Source organism: Mastomys coucha, unplaced genomic scaffold (assembly GCF_008632895.1).
Source record: "Mastomys coucha isolate ucsf_1 unplaced genomic scaffold, UCSF_Mcou_1 pScaffold21, whole genome shotgun sequence".
In the NCBI taxonomy this organism is placed as follows: Eukaryota; Metazoa; Chordata; class Mammalia; order Rodentia; family Muridae; genus Mastomys; species Mastomys coucha.
The window spans coordinates 175,843,934-175,862,059 of NW_022196904.1; the positions used below are offsets into that span (position 1 = coordinate 175,843,934).

Here is an 18,126-nt window from a genome sequence, read left to right on the forward strand (position 1 = left end):
TCAATGAGCAACTCACTAAACACAGAAACAAGCAACTGGCTGAGCAGATTGGTACTAATGACGCTGTCCCTTGTTTCCTGAGCACTTACTGTGTGCCAGACACTGAGCTAAGTCTTTTGCCGACCTCAGCTCCATTTCTCCTTTCTCTCCACCATGAGGTGGAGGAAAGAGAAGCTAAGGTCCGGGAGGCTGAAATGACTGGTGTGATGGCACCCAGGGTACCAGGCACAGTACCTTACTTAGTTCTTGACTGTACAGAAACACCACAGCCACCCCCCTAAATTCTGCAACTTTCCCACAAGGTCCCCTGGGTGGTCTCCCATCTTCCCACACCTCCTGCTTTCTGGAGGTAGGTGAACACAGGAAGTAGACTCCTGGAGAGGAGAGCTATAGATAGGCTGGGAGTCCTGTAAAGTTCCAGTCCCTGCACTCCCACACTGATGGGGGACATGGGCTGTTTTGGGGTGTAAGGCCCAGCTGAAAAGCCTTTGTTCTCCAAGCCGGGTCTTCTCTGCTGCCCCCTCTCTTGGCCCCTGTCCCTCTGAGAAGGGAGTGAACTGGTTTGGCGACAGTCTGTGCGGGAGACTTGGGGCGCTAGGGCGCCCCCTCCCGCCACGGCCTCCCCTCCCGGCCACGTACAAACAAGCGCGCTAAACTCCGGGAGATTTACAGCGGGCGGCTGGGCGGCGCGGGCCCCCGGCCGCCGGTGAGATATCTCCAAACAGCGCACTAACCACTTTCCATTTTATACCTCACCAGCTTTATAGCATCTTAAGGATTTCTGTGCACGGCTGGCTTCCCGCCCAGGGAAAAAACCCAGCCTTGTAAATAAATACTAAATATATATGAACAGAGACGACAGCGAGTGAGGCGGAGGAGGGGGTGGGGGTGGGGGAACACGGGGATGGGGGTGGGGGGGACCTAGGGTCCTGTGACCGCCAGGAATGAGGAGGAGGCAAGAGTCCGTTGGGGTGTCCCCAGACAAAGGCAGCAAGGGAAAACCATCTGACAGGCAGAGTAAGGGAAACTGAGAGAGAGTGTGTGAGGTAAGGGCTGGAGATGGAGGCTATGTGGAAGAACCACAGGAAGAGGGGAGGGGGAGAGAAAAGAAGGCAGGTTGCTAAAAGCTTAAGGAGAAGTCTCTCAGTACACTACACCAAGGGCCTGCGGCACAGCCATGGGCTACCCTCCACTGTGTGTGTATTTGTGACTATGTGTGTAGGGGTGTGTGACCAGATAGCGATGTGCGGTAAAGAATCAATCTCTCTCTCTCTCTCTCTCTCTCTCTCTCTCTCTCTCTCTCTCTCTCTCTCTCTCGGGCAGGACTGTGTCGGAGGAGGTTGGGTGTTGGCATATGGCAGGCAGGTTGTCTCTAGTTCTCTAGTATGTGCTGGTCTTCTGGGTTAGGATAAATTAAGGAGAGCTGGGGGTTGAGCTCTGTGGCCTCTGGAGTTAGCACGAAGGGGGACTCAGCCATGTGATCAAATTCCTCAAGCAACCTGAGGGGGGCGCGCTTAGCAGGAATGTGGCTGGGTAGTGAGACACCTAAGCTAGGTAGGTCTCCAAGCAGTGTGTGTTGGATCTGAAAGCACGAGTTCATTTTGTATTTGGGGGCTGCCAGGTAATCAGTCCACCTCCTCCCTGTTCCCCTCCTTGAGTTTTCCCAGGAGGGAACCTTCTTTACAGAAGTGAGCACTGGGGAGAGGGTTCTAGGGCTAACTGACACACCAGATTCCGACCCATCTCTGAGGCCTGTGGACAAGAACTAGTCAAACCAGGGCAAGAGGGACAATCTATTCCTTCTCAGGGGACCCAGCCATCCCTTTTCCTTCCCCCTTGTCTTCGATATTAAGTATTCAAACCTCATTTACATCCTTATTTTTCAATTTGCTGCCACAGTAGTTTAATTTATTCGATATAATTTCTTTTTCTGAGGGGACATTAATCATTGCCCTGTGCTTTTGGGCGCCTGTGGGATCTCTGCGTGTATATGTGTGTGCGCGCGCCTGTATGCATCTGTGTGTGCATGTGCATACAGTCTGGGGGGGGGAGCTGTGTATATCTGCACATGCATATGCATTCATGTTTACCCATATGTGTGTGTGGGGGGGTGCAAGCTTGTGATTCTGGTGGGTGTTGTGGTAAAATGTGGGGCTTGGTAAGAGGATTTCAGGACTGTGAGACAGGGTGTGTGTGTATGGGGGGGCATGAGAGGCAATGCAGGTGATTTCCATTGGTCAAGTCCTCTTTGGAGTTTTACTGGCCCTTCCCGGATGGCAATGGAAGGGGACAGGGAGCAGGAAAATTGGGAGAGATAACAGACGCATTCCATACCAGCTCTGGAGTTCATTGGACAGAATCTCAAGAACCTACCTATGTCAAGGGTGGGTTCTTTCTGTGTCTCCTGCTTCAGCCTGTCTTTCCTCCTCAGACCATAAGCCCTGACAGCTATGGCTAGAAATCCATAGTAGAATCCATGAACATTCAAGTAATGAGAAAGATAGAGCTAGCAGGGACAGGGGGCTACAGAAAGACAGCAGAGCCAGGGAGACCTCAAACTACCATGGAAGAAAGAAAAAACAGGGAGAGAGCATCAAGAAAGATGTAAAGAGGAGAGAGAGAGAGAGAGAGAGGAGAAAAGAAGAGAGCCAGCAGTGTCTCATACCATAAAGTCCCTGGAAGGGAAGGAAGGGGATCAGGGAGAGTCTTGCCTGAGCTCAGCCCAGTCATGGCTCAGTGCCTGGGGCTCAGTGGTGGGTATAGGCTGAGGGCTTATCTTCCAGAAGCCAACAGAAGTGAAATGACTTGGGGAAGGCTTGTTTGGAGTGAAGAGGCAAGAGGAAGCGGTAAAGAGGGAGAGAGAACCCCCCTCCCCCCGGGGACATAATTCAGGAGATTATGGGAAGAAAAATTTCCAGAGATGTTCAAGGGTAGAGGAGGGAGTTCTCCAAGCCAATATCTCCTTAAAGTTCTTCCCGACCCTCTGGATAGCAGGGCAGGTCCCCAGCTTCCCACAGCCACCTCTTGGATTCCAGACCCAGAAGCCCTCAATTTCTTTGTCTGTCAAAACTTGAAGTCTTTCACTCCCTGGGGGATTGGGGACAATGAGGCAAGGATGTCATCTTCCAGGAGACATGGTGCTAGGGCTGTGTCAGAGCACATCCTGAGTATTTATTACAGTACTCTAGTATGAGTGTGGCTTGCCTCTTCAGCTTGAGGAAACAGGTCAAGGGTTACAGTCAGATCCGTCTGAGGCCATTGCTACATTGGCTCCACTATCTCTGCTGCCTCCTAAGAGGTCATGGCCATGCCACACCTCCTACGAAGGCCTCTGTGCCAACACACAGACATTCACATAAAGCAGGACCCTGAAACCCAAAGTCAAAAGGAGAAGGTTGATAGCTCAGCTTCAAAGAGCTGAACCTTCTTGTCTACAGCCCCGGGCAGAATGACAGCCTATGGCTTGGAGCGTGGCGGCACATCTTCCTCTTGATCTCTCTGGGCCCTGAACCTCAAAACATTAGATTCTTTTGTGTTCCACAGATTTATACATATTCTAAAGCCAAGCACTCATGAGTGTCCAAACTTCTAAATAGCCCAAGGCTTCCAGTACCACCTCTTTAAGTGTGCAGATCACAGAGCACCTAGGGGTGATTTCAAGCTGAAGAAAGGGAAGGGTTCGGCACCCTCCAGCTCCAGTGAGGTTCTCTGAGGTGCTCCTCTGTCTTCCTGGGTCCCTCCTGATTTCCTTCAGTTCTCCTGACCCTCCCCACTTCCACTCTGCCTTCCTTACCACCCATCCACCAGGGCTCAGTTTAGTCATCATGCTTAGGCCCAAAGCACAGACAGCATCACAAGGGGACTGTCACCCACTCGGGTCAATGATAACTGGGTGATCATGACAGGGGGTCTCTGGGCATTTAGGGGAGGGGGCAAGGGGACAGGCCTGGGGCCGGGAAGAAGGTAGTGCGTTCATTTGAATAATGGGCAAAATCAAATTAATTCTACATTAAATAGTTGTGAATAAAGGGTTGAAGTCAGCAGTTTCAAACTTGTTTTCCTTAATTACTTTCCGTGTTTAATGTCATTAAGAAGATTAAAAATTCATTAACAAGAGTACTAAAGTGGCAAATCAGGAAAGCGATCACTCCAGGTTAAAAACTCAGCTGAGGCCGCACAGTGAGTCTCCTGCAGGGGGGCAAGGGTGGGGGTGGGCCCCGGGGGAGATGAGGACAGGCACACATTCTCACACTTGCATGGAGTCTCAGTGTCAGTAGCAACACACACTCTTAATAACTAGGCATGCACACACGCACACATGCACACACGTGTTCTTTTCACCCACACCCAGGACTTCCGGGAGTCTAAGAAGACAGTGTTGCAACCCACCGCTAGGCAGATCCCCAGCTTCGGAAGGCCCTTTCCTCAAGAGAAACAGGTCACACTTTTGCGATGAACAGTTTCTGACCACAGGGATCTCAGAGCTTGCCTTCTGTTTTTCTGGTCACCTGGCCTCTTCTGCTGGGCTTGCCTCCCCTCCCACACAGAGGGCCCTGCCAGGGCAAACCTGCTCAGTTTCCTGGGAGGAGCCGCTGTCTTTGAAGCCTAATTACCCCAGAAAAAGATCTCTTTTGTCTCCAGAGATTTTTGTCAGGTGGGGGCAAAGGGTAGGAGGGGGTCACATTTCCTTGGTGGGGGAAGCAAGGGGACAAAGGTCACCCAGCTTATGGGAAGGGTAGGGCTGGCCCAGATGGGGAAGTGGGACCCCCAGTGTCTTGGTACTCAGACTCTACTTGACCCAAGCACAGAGCCCCCATCTCCTGAGCCCACCCCAACCTCTCTTGCCCTGCCTCTCCTCTCTACCTTACTGCCTGACTCACAGATGCCCAACTCTAAGCTTCATCCCTCACGGTACCATGACAGGCCTCCCCTCCCAAATCGGGATGCTCTTGCCTCCAGCTGCCACACTCCCTCTGACAGCAGTCCCATCTTTTTCTCTACTCTTTGTCCTCAAGGTCTCTCTCTGGGTGGCTAGATCACCTTGGGCACATCTGTCTGCGCTTTGGGGATTATGTTTTGTGCCCAGGTGGCTGTCTGTGATAGCTACTTAGTGTGTGATTGTGCAGTATGGCACGCCTCTGTCTCTGTCTCTCTCTCGTGTAGTGTATGTGTGTGTGGTGTGTGTGTGTGTGGTGTGTGTGTGTGTGTGTGGTGTGTGTGTGTGTGGTGTGTATGTGGTGTGTGTGTGTGTGTGGTATGTGTGTGGTATGTGTGGTGTGTGTGTGTGTGTGTGTGTGTGTGTAGGGTGTGGGGGGTATGTGTGGTGTGTGTGGTGTGTGTGTGTATGTGTTTATGTGGTGTGTGCATGTGTGTGGTGTATGTGTGGTGTGTGTGTGGTGTGTGTGTGTGTGTGGAGGGTTGGGGAGGTATGTGTGGTGTGTGTGTGTGTTTGTGTGGTGTGTGTATGTGTGGTATGTGTGTGTGGTGTGTGATTTGTGTGTATGGTGTGGTGTGGTGTGTGTGTGTGTGTGTGTGTGTGTGTGTGTGTGTGAATACATCTGAGTACATGCATGGATCTGAGTTTCTATGTATGTACGGCTATGTGAAGAAAGCAAAAACTGTCATGGAGAATAGCATGTTCATCACAGACAAACACAGTATGGACATCCTCTGAAACGGAACAGGCCTTTCTTATTATAGAATAGACTGGAAAGCCAAACTTTGAAGTTCTAGTCTTAGGAATAAACTCCAGAAAAATGAAGAGGTTTCACAGAATGATTTGTGTTCCTAAGACTCCTACGTCTTATAACTAAAATATAGGAACCAGGCTGGTGTGTAGTTTAGTGGGAACATATACAGGAAACCAAGGTTCCATCCCTAGTACCCGAATGTCTATCAGCTAATAAATGCATAAATAAAATGTGCTTCTCTCCAGACAATGAATACTATCCACCTGTTCAAAGGAGCGGATAACTCATTCGTGCTAGAACATAAGACTGAAGCATAATGTGAAAGCTGAGGGTTTGGCTCAGTGGTAGGGAGCACTTGCTTAGCATCACAAAGTCCTGGATTTGATCCCAGCCCTGCATGGGGAAGGAGAAAGAAAAGCTGCTTCATTAAGTGAGGGAAAACAAAACCAAACACATAGAGGAAATAGGTTAGTGGTTGCTTAGGGCTGACAAGTGTGTACTGGGGTTAAAGAGAGGTGACTGTCGTCATAGGAATGGTTGCATAATCTTGTAAATATGCTAAAAGCTATTGTGTTGTTTGTTTTAAATAGGTAAATTGTGTGGAACATGAACCCTAGTAATGCCGTAAATTTGTTTGTTTTGCTTTGTTTGGAGCCAGGGTTGGTGTCATGCCTCAAGCTGGTTTAGAACTCTACATGTTGTCCTGGCTGGCCTTAACTTTTCAATCTTCCTGTCTCTGCTTCCCAAGTGCTGGGATTACAAGTGAATACCACTCTCCCAGTCCTTCATGCTGGACCAATGCTCTTTGACCATGAGCTATATCCTCAGCTCTTTTAAGGCGATTGTCTGTCTGTCTATCTATCTATCTATCTATCTATCTATCTATCTATCTATCTATCTATCTATCTATCTATCTACCTACCTACCTACCTACCTTCTTATCTATCTATCTATCTATCTATCTATCTATCTATCTATCTATCTACCTACCTTCTTATCTATCTATCTATCTATCTATCTATCTATCTATCTATCTATCTATGCATCTGGATGTTTGTCTTTGTAGTTGTCTCTAGGCATGCCCATGTCCCTGAAGGTCAGTCCTCATGTCTGTGCCTTCCTGATCACGTGTTCATGTGTGGCAGTATTTCTATCTGTACAACGTGTCTCAGTGGGTGACCATGGACTACTTCACATAGCAGCCTGTGAGTTTGGATTCATGGACCTTATATAACTATGTTTACAAGCATTTCTACCCAGGCCCATCAGTGTTAGTCCCTCCGTGAAGGCCTGCATCTGTGGAGTGGTACTCATGAATCTCTCCATCTAAGTCTGTCTTTCTAAGTCCTTCTTCCAAGAACTAGCCCCAGAAGGTGCCTGCCTCCCCACCCCCACTTCTGACAACCATAGAAAGCTTCATAGTAAATTCATGGCTGCCTGGCTGGGAAACAGGCGGCGGCAATGGAAAGGAAGCGTGGATTTGCATATTGAATTAAAATTAAGAGCTAATTATGCAAATAAATTATGACATTTGGCAGGAGAATTTGCTTCAAGATCATTTATTACGTTCTTTTTATAACAGTGTGAGCATTTAACGGTCAAAGACAATATTTTAAGGGAAAATTAACGCAAGATTATTAACCTAAAAACAATTCCACATTAATGAGATGGTGAACTGGTTCCCCACACACACCTGGGCAGGTCTATGCCTAAGCTGGGAAGGCCTTTTTCTCCTCCCTCCCTTCATTCCTCCAATCTGTAGAAGAAGGATGCTGGGAGGGGGTTGGTTTCTTCCTAGATGGGGAGGTGATGCCTGAGACACACACACACACACACACACACACACACACACAAGCCCTGGGCCCCATAGGATGAACTAAAGCTCCTCTCAGCTGTTGTTAACAAGTGTGAAAGAGTATGAACCCAGCCCTGTCTTTGAAAGGACTCTCAGGCCAGAGACCAGTTGGATAGACGCTAAGACAGAGGATTTAAACATCGTACTCATGCTCCACCCTGACGCTTCTAATTCCCCATTCTCCCATAGTGTGGAACCCGGAACTCCCTGATGTCCCTCCAGCTATGGGTGCTCCAGAGCTCTGAGCTTCTACTTTTCTGGATCCAGTCTGCTCTTAGCTTGCTCTGTTACCTTAATGCAACAGCGTATCTTCCTTTTTGAAGGGAAAGTCAAGGAACAGGAAGCCTTAATCTAGGTTTTCTTAAACCATCAAGCCATAGGAAATGGTGGCAGGCAGGAAATCTTCTGGACCTCACCCGTCTCCCTCTGATACAGTGTGTAGGTGCACCTCGCCTCCAACTCATGCTAGGTTCTAATACTTATCGATAGTGACAGGTGGGGTCATTTGGTAAGGCTTGATGACCTGGTGGAAGAGACTGAAAGGAGAGAACAAAAAAAAAAAAAAAAAAAAAAAAAAAAGTGTTCTCAAAAAGCAAAGGTCAAGCCTGTCCTAGAAACTGATTTCCTGGCACTTGAAACTTCCCAGCCTCCAGACCAAAATGAGCAACAAGTTTCTAACTGATTATCAGCTACCGAGTGTTTTGTCACAGCATCGCTCGTGGACCAAGGCAAGCTTCCTGTGCTGTGAGTGGACATCTGTGTGTGTTAAGCTGTCTGTTCTATCTGATCCTTGGACTAGCTCTATACCCTGCAGAGTCTTAGGCCACGATTTCGTCTCCTTGGTAGGCCTATAGCAGGGAGCCCTTGGTCAATCTTCAACTGCGTTGAAGCCTTCATTTCTAGACTATTTTGGCTATGATACGAGCATTCTCTATGCAAGGCAAGATGTTGAGTGCCAGCATTTTTCCTTATACCAAGACCCAGCTACAGGCTCAGTCTTTAGCTTAAGCTCAAGGGGCCAAGCCGCACTGAGGCAGAATGGAGTCCTGGGGACATGTCCTTTCTCTGTCATTCTCTGGCAGATCACATCCTCCAGAGCCAATACCCGCCTATGCAAGTCCCTTCCCACCTTTATGTCTGTCTGGGCCCTGCAAGACTAGCCACATGGGCTCATCAACTAGCATCTTTGAGACAGACCAAAGCAAGTCACAAGTAAAACGAGATAGAAGTTCCTTGGGTTCCACTCCTCCAGGTGGCTGCAGGAGGACAGACACAGCAGCCTGCACCTCTCCATAGTGTTACTCTGGATCCCATTGTATCTGGATGCACTTTTGTATACGGCTCCCTCCATCTCTGCTTCCTATTGTTTCCTGCCCCAGGGTACCACACCATCATTTTTGCTTCTTTTATTCCTTGCCCGTACCTCGAAACACCTACTTCTGTACCCTCCACAGATGACCCACTGGCACACTTGCGAGTTTCCTACAGAAGCTCTGGGGTACTCCCAGGTCCACCTCACCATCCACACGTGAAACAGAAATAATATATGCCTTGCCAAGGTATTGGCGTACACCCAGCAAGATGACACAGGTTAGAGGGCCTTGTAATTTATTTCTTTGCAGGACTGGGATTAAACCCAGGACCTTGGGAATGCTAGACCAAAGCTCTGCCTCTGAGCCATTCCCCCAGCCTGCCTTGTGATTTGTAGATCACAAGTCCAGATGCTGTGTCCAGGCTGAGACCAGAGCAGGGGGCTGGGCCGAGAAAACCACCTCTGCTAAGAAGATTCTACATGCAGCTAGAGAAAACAAGTTTCCTTTGGGGTGGAGCGGGAAGAGTTTTTTTTTCTTTTTACTTTTAATTTTTTTTTAATTTTATTTTAAGTTTGTTTTTGGTTTGTTTGTTTGTTTTGTTTTGTTTTGTTTTGAGACAGGGTTTCTTTGTGTAGCCCTGGCTGTCCTGGAGCTCACTATATAGACCAGTCTGGCCTTGAACTCAGAGATCTGCCTCCTTCTGCTTCCTGAGTGCTGGAATTAAAGACGTGCGCCACCACTGCCTGGCTTGTTTGGAATTTTTTATTACATGTATGTATATATGTGTGTATTATGTACATATGTATGTGGCATGCCACAGGACTTTTGGACAGGTCAAGAGGACGTCTTTCAACGTGGGTGCTGGAGGTTGAACCATGTCAGGCTTGGCAGCAAGTGTCTCTGCTCTCTCAGCCGTTTCTCTGGCCACTTTGGACCCGTCAGCTCATTGACAGCATGCAAAGGTTGAACTCCTCAGTCAAGGACAGCTGTAGAAAGTGATGGCACTGCCTTCATTTGCTGGGAAGAGAAGAGAAGGCTAACGACTTATCCAAGGTCACTTCATGGGTTTCCAGCCACATGCTCTAATCAAAACGGGGCACCAGGAGGGAGCCTTTCGGTTGGACGCTGTAGACTGGTGGTGCAGACAGACCTGGCTGCCTGAGCCAGGGTGCGGGTGCACCCCTAACAGTGCTCTTCCTCCCAGGCAAGGGTGAACTATCCCCTGGAGAGTGAGGTTGGGGCTTATTAATAACATCACTAATAAGAGAGAGAGAAAACAAAGCCGGCGGGGCCTGAGCATTTTTTAAATAAAGAAATCTCCCTCATCTCGTGGTTAATTTAAAAGGTTTATTTCTTGAAATGAATCCTCTTCATCAAACCCCCGATCCTTGAAGATCGGAGGCGACCGGGAGTGCCGGTAATGAATTGATTTGTAACATGAGCGACATGCGCCCTCCCGCCCGCCCGTGCCCACTGCGGGGCCCTTAATCTGTGCTGTTTAAGGGGAAGTGAGCAGCGCCATTTCTCTCTCCCAGTACCAAGCAGAGCAGCCTTGGGGCAAAGCTGCTGCCCAGGCCCAGGGACACCTACCCTGGAAGCCAGCCTTGTGGCCTCCAGCACCTCTGCCTGTGCTAACCCGAGTTGTCCGAAGCTCTACAGCCACACCCCCACATGCACAGCCCCGTCCCGCGCATAATCCAACAGGATGTATACTCAGCCACACTACCCAAATTCCCATAAGTCTCCCTCCACGATGGAGCTTGGAAACTGAGTTCCACGCGATCAACAGAGGGTCTCCAGTGATTGATATGCACCCAGGACTGGGGGTTTAGGCCCACAATCCCTTTAAGGTAGAACTTAAGCAAAGACATAAATTTTGTTATGCCCGTTTGAACCACAGTTGGCTTTAAAGTCTAGTTCCAATTTCCTCCCCTTTAGATAGGAGACATATACAGACTAACAGGAGTGGGGGAGGGAGAGGGGAAAGGGAGAGGAGGGGGAGGGAAGGGGAAGAGGAGAGGGGGGAAGGGGAGGGGAGGGGGAGAGGGAGAGGTGCCTACAGAGGCCAGAAGAGGGTGTCATCTCCCCTGTGGTTGTGAGCCCTGTGCTGTGGGGCTTAGTTACCAAGCTCCACTCAGTCCTCTGTATGAGCAGCAACTATTCTTCAGCACCGGCCATCTCTCAGCACTCACAAAGCTCCCCTGAAACTGCAAGCTTCATAGGAGCAAAGATGTTCATGAATGAGTTTTTCACGCTGAGTGTTTAATTACTCCGGCCCGGAGTAAGCGCTTCGGACACGTTAGGTGACGTCACAATTGTCAGGCTGTCCTGAGTCCGCAGATCTACTTGCTATGCGTCTTTAGATAAAAATGTACATTTAGTTCTGCCTAGCATGTAGTCAGTGCCGATACACTGGGGATTATGTAAAGGGGAAGAGGACAGATGGCCACCAGGTGAGGGACCGCAGTGCGCTGAGCATGGCGGTAAATAGACACAGCGCCATTTCTTTAAATCTTACCAACAGCACTGGAGATTGGCCTAATGTGTATTGATTTGAAAGTGAAACAGAGGCACAAAGAGGTCAAGAGGTTTGTCTAAAGCCGCCCAGCTAGGAAGTGAGAGGGAAGGGATTTGGACCCAAATAGTCTGTCTCCAGATCCTGCTGAGGAGGGTCATGCTGAGAAATGGGCACAAGCAGGCGCGCGCGCGCACACACACACACACACACACACACACACACACACACAAGAGAGAGAGAGAGAGAGAGAGAGACAGAGACAGCGACAGAGAGAGAGGGAGACAGAGAGAGAGGGAGACAGAGAAAGAGACCCAGGTGCATGCATGCGCGCACTCATGTACACATATGAACAACCTAGGCCTGAGCCCACTGGGGTGGTTTTAGAGGCTACTTCCTAGAAGGTGTTCCCAATCCTAGCACAGTCATAAGTCAGCTTGGAGACACCTCTGATAACAAGTCAGTGCCAGCTCTGGCTGCCTCTCGGGCCTGTCACCTACACCAGTGTGAGCAAAACCTGAAAACCTGACTGAGAAAAATCCTGTCTCTCTGGGTCATCACCTGTCAGCCTATGATTGATCTTTCACACAAATCTGGGCTTTGCGAGACTAAAATCCTCCCAAAGCAGGTGAGCCCCAACGCCAAGATGCCTGCTAGCATGTGTCCAGTGGTAAAAAGCCAGCCTGGTGCCTTCCAGCTTCTTGCTCTGGCCACTGTCATTTTGTATGCCACCACTTGAGGGCCCAGAGGGCCACAGAGATGTTTCTTGTCCTCAGAGTAGTGGGTCAGCCAAGAGAGTGGCTTGGTTGCAAGCTGGACTCAGGACAGGGGAGCCACACTCAGGCCCGGAACCTCCATATGGTCTCAAGGTTAGTACGTGTCTGGTTCCAGCTCTCCTGGTTTCTTGATGGCTTTATTTTCTGGTCCTCATGCCAGTGACCCCCACCCCACCCCATTCCCAGAGATTTCAAGGACTGTGGATTTTCCCAGGTATCCTTCCTTAGTCTTGCCAAATAGTTCCTAAAAGCACACCCCCAAGCCCTACCAGAGAGGGTCAGCATGTCTCTGCAGGCATTTTTCAATTTCCCATGCCGATCAGCATCTGTGCCTTTCCTATGAGCTGAGATGCAGTGCCCAGTGGGCCCAGGGCAGGGGCAAGGGCACACACTCCCCTCCTGTAACTTCCTAGAATAAAATCATTTTTTATAACTGTTGGAATCCTGATTGAGCTGTCAAAAGTACATGAAAGCAGCTACATAAACGGTAAACTATCCATCAGTCACAGGCCTATTTGTTCTGAGACAGTATCAACATCACACATTTTTCTTCAAGATAGAAAGTAATACTTACCCCAGCAGATCCAGGTAATTCTGCCCCCATTCCTAAAAGAAACTTATTAGTCACACCAGTCCGTTCTTTTTTATTCCTTGGCCCACTAGTCTTGGCTTCGTTGAAACATCAGCAGATCCCTTCAGCTTTCTCTCCTTCTGTCTACATCCAGATTGAGTGAGTATACACACACACACTCTCACACACACACAGAGAGAGAGAGAGAGAGAGAGAGAGAGAGAGAGAGAGAGAGACTCCACAGAAGAAAATAAGGGTAGAGGGGGTACACAAAGGAAATCACCTTTGATGATATAAACTAACCTGGGTTCCAGTGTAGACTCTGGCCCACTATGTAAGGGCGGAAAGTCAGGGGGAAGCAGCTCCTGCGTTGTCTTCCAGGAATGTGCCCATCAGAGCCTGACAAGGTAAGAATGAGGAAGACGAGGTTTCTTCTCTCTGGGGTGGCACCTCCCCGCCCTGCAATACCTGGATGGACTGCTCTTTACAGTCACTCGGATCCCGGGAACCCATCCCGGGAACTTGGGGCTGAGAGAAGCTATGGCTCCCCTTTCGGGTCTCTAATCTCTCACAACCAGTTCCTCAAAAAATTTAACCCAGCCCTAGACATGGTGTCTCACACTTCGAATTCTGCCACTTGGGAAGCAGAGGCAGGGAGGTCTCTGTGAGTTCGAGGCCAGCCTAATCTTAATAGCAAGTTCCAGGCCAGCCAGGGTTACACAGGGAGACCCCGTCTCAAAATAAAATAAAACAAAAATAACTTGACCCAAGGCAACAATCCTAGCTACCAATGATAGACAGTTAGGGATGGATGGATGGGTGGACGGACGGATGGATAGTTGGATGGATGGACGGACGGACGGATGGACAGATGGATGATGGATGGATGGATGGATGGGTGGACGGACGGATGGACAGATGGATGATGGATGGATGGATGGATGGATGATGGATGGATGGACAGACGGACAGATGGGTAGATGGATGGATGGATGGATGGATGGATGATGGATGGATGGATGATGGATGGATGGATGGATGGACGGGCAGACGGATGGATGGATGGAGAGGTGAATGGACAGAGACTGGCAGATAGATAGATACTTACATGCTAACACTCCTCCATGTTATCCCCACACTGAACACACACATACACTGGGTGAGGCTTGGGGGTTTTGGGTGGTTCTATGTTCATTGAAACCAACCTACTCTAGGAATGACGCCAGCAGTCGGTGCTAGCTTGGCTCAGCATTGCCAACAGGAAAACAAGAGTCACGTGGTGCTCTGGTTGGGTTTGTTTGTTCATTCGTTTATTTTTGTCAACATGAACAAGCTAGAGTCATCTGGGAGAGGAGCCTCAATTGAGAAAATACACCATAAGGTTGGACATGTGGTGCAGGCCTTTAACCCCAGCACTCTGGAGGCAGAAGCAGGCGGGCCTCTGTGAGTTCGAGGCCAGCCTGGTCTGCAGTGTGAGTTCCGGGCCAGCCTGGTCTACAGTGTGAGTTCCAGGCCAGCCTGGTCTGCAGTGTGAGTTCCAGGCCAGCCTGGTCTACAGTGTGAGTTCCAGGCCAGCCTGGTCTGCAGTGTGAGTTCCAGGACAGCCTGGTCTACAGAGTGAGTTCTGGGACATCCTGGGTTACCCAGAGAAACACTGTTTTGAGATACAAAGCCAAACAAAGGATTGGGCTGTGGGTGTTTTCTTGAGGAATGATTGATGTGGACGGACCCAGTCCACTGTGGGTGCTGCCGCCCTGAACTAGTGGGCCTAGTTTGTGTGAGAGAGCTGAGCGAGAAGCGTGGAGAGTGAGCCAGCGAGCAGCAACACTTCTCCGTGGCATCTACTTCTGTTCCTTCCTCTCTGTTCCTGCCAGGAGTTTGATCCTGCCCTGACTTCTCTCCATGACTGAGCGAGACCCAAGGTTTGGAAGATGAAACAAACGGTTGCTTTTGGCCATTGTATTTTAACGCAGCAGAGGAACCCTTAACTAGGACACACGGAATGTGAACTGTGGGCCTGTGGCAAGCAGATGGTCCTGCTTAAGCCTGCCTGGCCTGGAGTCAGTGCTCAATGCCTGATTACTGTTCTCGCTTTATGCACACCTTGCACGCACTTGTAAGCACTTGCACAAAACAGCACCTCTTAGAAGTGTAGTGAATGCACACGAACATGCAACTCCTGGCAACTGACACTAGTGGACCCAATATACAGAGAGGTGCACAGGGAAGTGGCTCGGTCACACGGAGGTCACCTTCAGGCTTTCCAACTGATTACCTGAATCTAGTTTTCTCTGTCAGAACCGGGATAGAACCTAGGGTCTTAGGCATGTTAAGCAATGCTCTCCTATGAGCTATACCCATACTTCCTGCTATTCTTGCTATGTGATTTTGAGCAGGTTACTTAACCTCAGTTTTCCTATCTATTAAATGGGAATAATAATGATGATGATGATAATACTTTCTCCCTCATAGGATTCTATGAAGAGTAAATCAGTTGAAGATGTTTAAGTTGCTGAGAACCACAACAAACACAGTGGGTCTGAGAGACAAACCACGCAGTCTGACTTATTTTAATTTTTGTTAATATTTGCCTTTCCTCACAGGGGTGTTTTGCCTGCATGTACATATGTGCGCCACATGCGTGCCTGATGCCCAAGGAAGTCAGAAGATGAAGTCAAATCTCTTTTTGGTTTTTGTTGTTTTGTTGTTTAAAACAGGGTCTCATTATATAACTCCAGCTGGCTTGGAACAGAGATCTACCCTGCCTCATGAGCGCTGTGATTAAAGGTGTGCCCCACTATGCCCAGCAAAGTCAAATCCCTTGGAACTGGAATTATAGACATTGTGAGCCACCTCATAGGTGTCCTGCGTCCTCTGCCACAACAGGCATTCTTAACTGTAGAGCCATCTCCCAGACTCTTTACTTCCCTTTTTATGTATGTGGATGTGTGAATATATTTTATGCATGTCTGTGCATATGCATGTTTATGTGCACATGCGTGCAGGTGCCTAAAGAGACCAGAAGAGCATATCAGAATCCCTAGAGCAGGAGCTATAGGGCCATTGTGAGCATCCCACTTGGGTTCTAGGAACCGAACTCAGGTTCTCTACAAAACCAGGAAGTTTTCTTTTTTCCTTTTTCTTTTTTCTTTTTTTTTAAAATCTATTTATTTATTTATTTTATATATATATGAGTGCACCATTGCTCTCTTCAGACACACCAGAAGAGGGCATCTGATCCCATTACAGATGGTTGTGAGCCACCATGTGGTTGCTGGGATTGGGACCTCTGGAAAGAGCAGTCAGTGCTCTTAACAGCTGAGCCATCTCTCCAGCCTCAAAATTGGGAATTCTTTTTTTTTTTTTTTAAAGATTTATTTATTGTTACTGTAGCTGTCTTCAAACACACCAGAAGATGGTGTCAGATTAAGGATAGTTGTGAGCCACCATGTGGTTGCTGGGATTTGAACTCAGGACCTTTGGAAGAGCAGTCAGTGCTCTTAACCTCTGAGCCAGAAGTTTTCTTAACAATTGAGCCAACTCTCCACCCACCTTCCCCTATCACCCCTTTTCTACACAAGGAAGTTGAGCCAGAAAGAAACTGGTTGGTGTCAGACCTGGCAGCTGGGAAGCAAGTGTGGCAGATTACTCGGTCCCTCCCTCCTCCCAAGTCCTTTACACTAAATGTCAGACGCCCTCTGGGTGTGTCTGTGATGCCAAGGAGGTTTTTTTCTGTCTTTGTCTTAGGGCTCACCAGGCTTCCTGCACCCCAAGGCTGGCCCTTTAAGAATCCTGAGCCCTAGGACATGTTCTAAGCAGGTGGTCCTCAAATCTCCGAACAGCAGTAGCAGCTTCACCTAGGAACCTGTTTGAAGGGCAGATGTTCAGATTCCCAACCCAACCACTGAATCAAAAATGGAGCCGGGAGTCAGCCATAAGTCCTGGAAAGACTGGGGGAAACAGCAGGGTCTGAGAGAAGCTTCTGCAAGAGAGGAGTGCTGGCCAGACCTTAGATGTTGGGAGGAGGAGGAATCTCTACAGAAGGGGAGACCAGGTGCGGTGAGGGTGAGCGGGGCATGCCTGAAATCTCAGCACGTTGGAGGCTAAGGAAGGAGAGTCGCTTTGATTATGAGGCTAAACAGCAGCGTTCAAAGCCAGCCTAGAAAGCAGAGGGGTGGGGAAGGAAATAGGGAAAGAAGAGTGGCCAATGCTCTTTGACTTGACAAGGTCAAGAAAGAGCCCAGCCATTGAAGTGAGGCTTCAAGCTGGGGATGTGGCAGACACTAAGCTGGACTGCTGGGTTGGTGTCCCTGGACATCGTGTCTTATTAATTGTTTTTTCTCTGAATATCTCAGGAGGGACTTTATCTTTAAAGAAAACTCTTGAGCTCTCCTTTAAAAGAGCCTGTCCCCAAGCTAGGAGTGCTCTTTCATTTCTAGGCTTCCCACTAAGTGACAGAGCCCAGCCCTGAATGACTTTGTGGAGCCCCAGCCTCATTCCCATCAAGCTTAGAGACATTAAAATGCGGGACTTTCACAAAAGGTGTGAGGGGTCTGAACCAGGTCCAGCAGAGACATCAGAGTAACCGGAGGCCTTCCTGGCACAGTGCCCCCTACACACACACACACACACACACACACACTGTGTGCCAATGGTGAGACCCTGGACTGAGAAGAGCCCAGGGTGAGCTGGCTAAGGGGTTTCAGGTCTGGAGAAACGCTAACAGACTCCCGTGTCCTGCCTGGGGCTACCACTAGGAGGCTAATGAAAAGGGAAGATGCAGGCTGGGGCTTGGACCAGCAGGAGACAGCAAAGGGACAATGTGAAGCAGGAGGGAGGTGGCCCCTCAGGCAGGGACAGACAATGTCCCCATATGGGAAGCAGACGGAGCCACCCCGCCCTCTTAGTCCTGGGGCTCTGTGCAGCAGGCAGCACTCTCTGGCCCGATCCCCGAGCCTGGGTAGCTGTACCCCCAGAAGCCGAGCATACTGAGCTTCTGAACAAGTTGCAGAATAAGGGCTCAGCTCACCAAAATTCCCATAATGGCACGAGGACACAGAGCCAGGAGGAGCAACCATAGCACCCAGTTAGGTACCGGTCTACTTTCCCCAGATTGTCTTCATACAGGCTCAGAGATCCCCTAGAGCCGGCCAACCTACCAACTTTGTTGTTTTCTGTAGACAATTATTTCTAATACTTTAGCAGAAAGGCCACTTTCCATGCTGCATCCACAGTGGATTTTCCCCCAGCGGTAAGGGGGTTGGTTGGTTGCCAGGCCACACCAGGCAATGCTTGGAGCACACCTTACCAGAGTAGCTAGGCCAACAGAGACGTCTGCACAACCCCCAACACCTGTCCCCCACCAGGGAAAGATCTGCCAAGTAACCCCAGGCTTTGGATCATCTG

The 18,126-nt window shown here is 49.3% G+C and overlaps 2 long non-coding RNA genes across 3 annotated transcripts; one reads left to right on the plus strand and one right to left on the minus strand.

The window, feature by feature from the left end:
* Window positions 1-9,604: 9,604 nt before the first annotated feature.
* Window positions 9,605-11,111, minus strand: LOC116101181. Its single transcript, XR_004122824.1, has 2 exons — window positions 10,983-11,111; window positions 9,605-9,875 (listed from the first exon to the last, which is right to left on the minus strand). It is a non-coding gene; the product is annotated as an uncharacterized LOC116101181 (long non-coding RNA).
* A 140-nt stretch (window positions 11,112-11,251) lies between these two features.
* LOC116101182 lies at window positions 11,252-16,621 on the plus strand. Of its 2 annotated transcripts, XR_004122825.1 has the most exons (5): window positions 11,252-11,311; window positions 12,150-12,242; window positions 12,813-12,879; window positions 15,438-15,507; window positions 16,468-16,621. It is a non-coding gene; the product is annotated as an uncharacterized LOC116101182 (long non-coding RNA). The 2 variants fall into 2 exon arrangements; XR_004122826.1 differs by lacking the exon at window positions 16,468-16,621 and having other exon boundaries at window positions 15,438-15,573.
* Window positions 16,622-18,126: the final 1,505 nt, after the last annotated feature.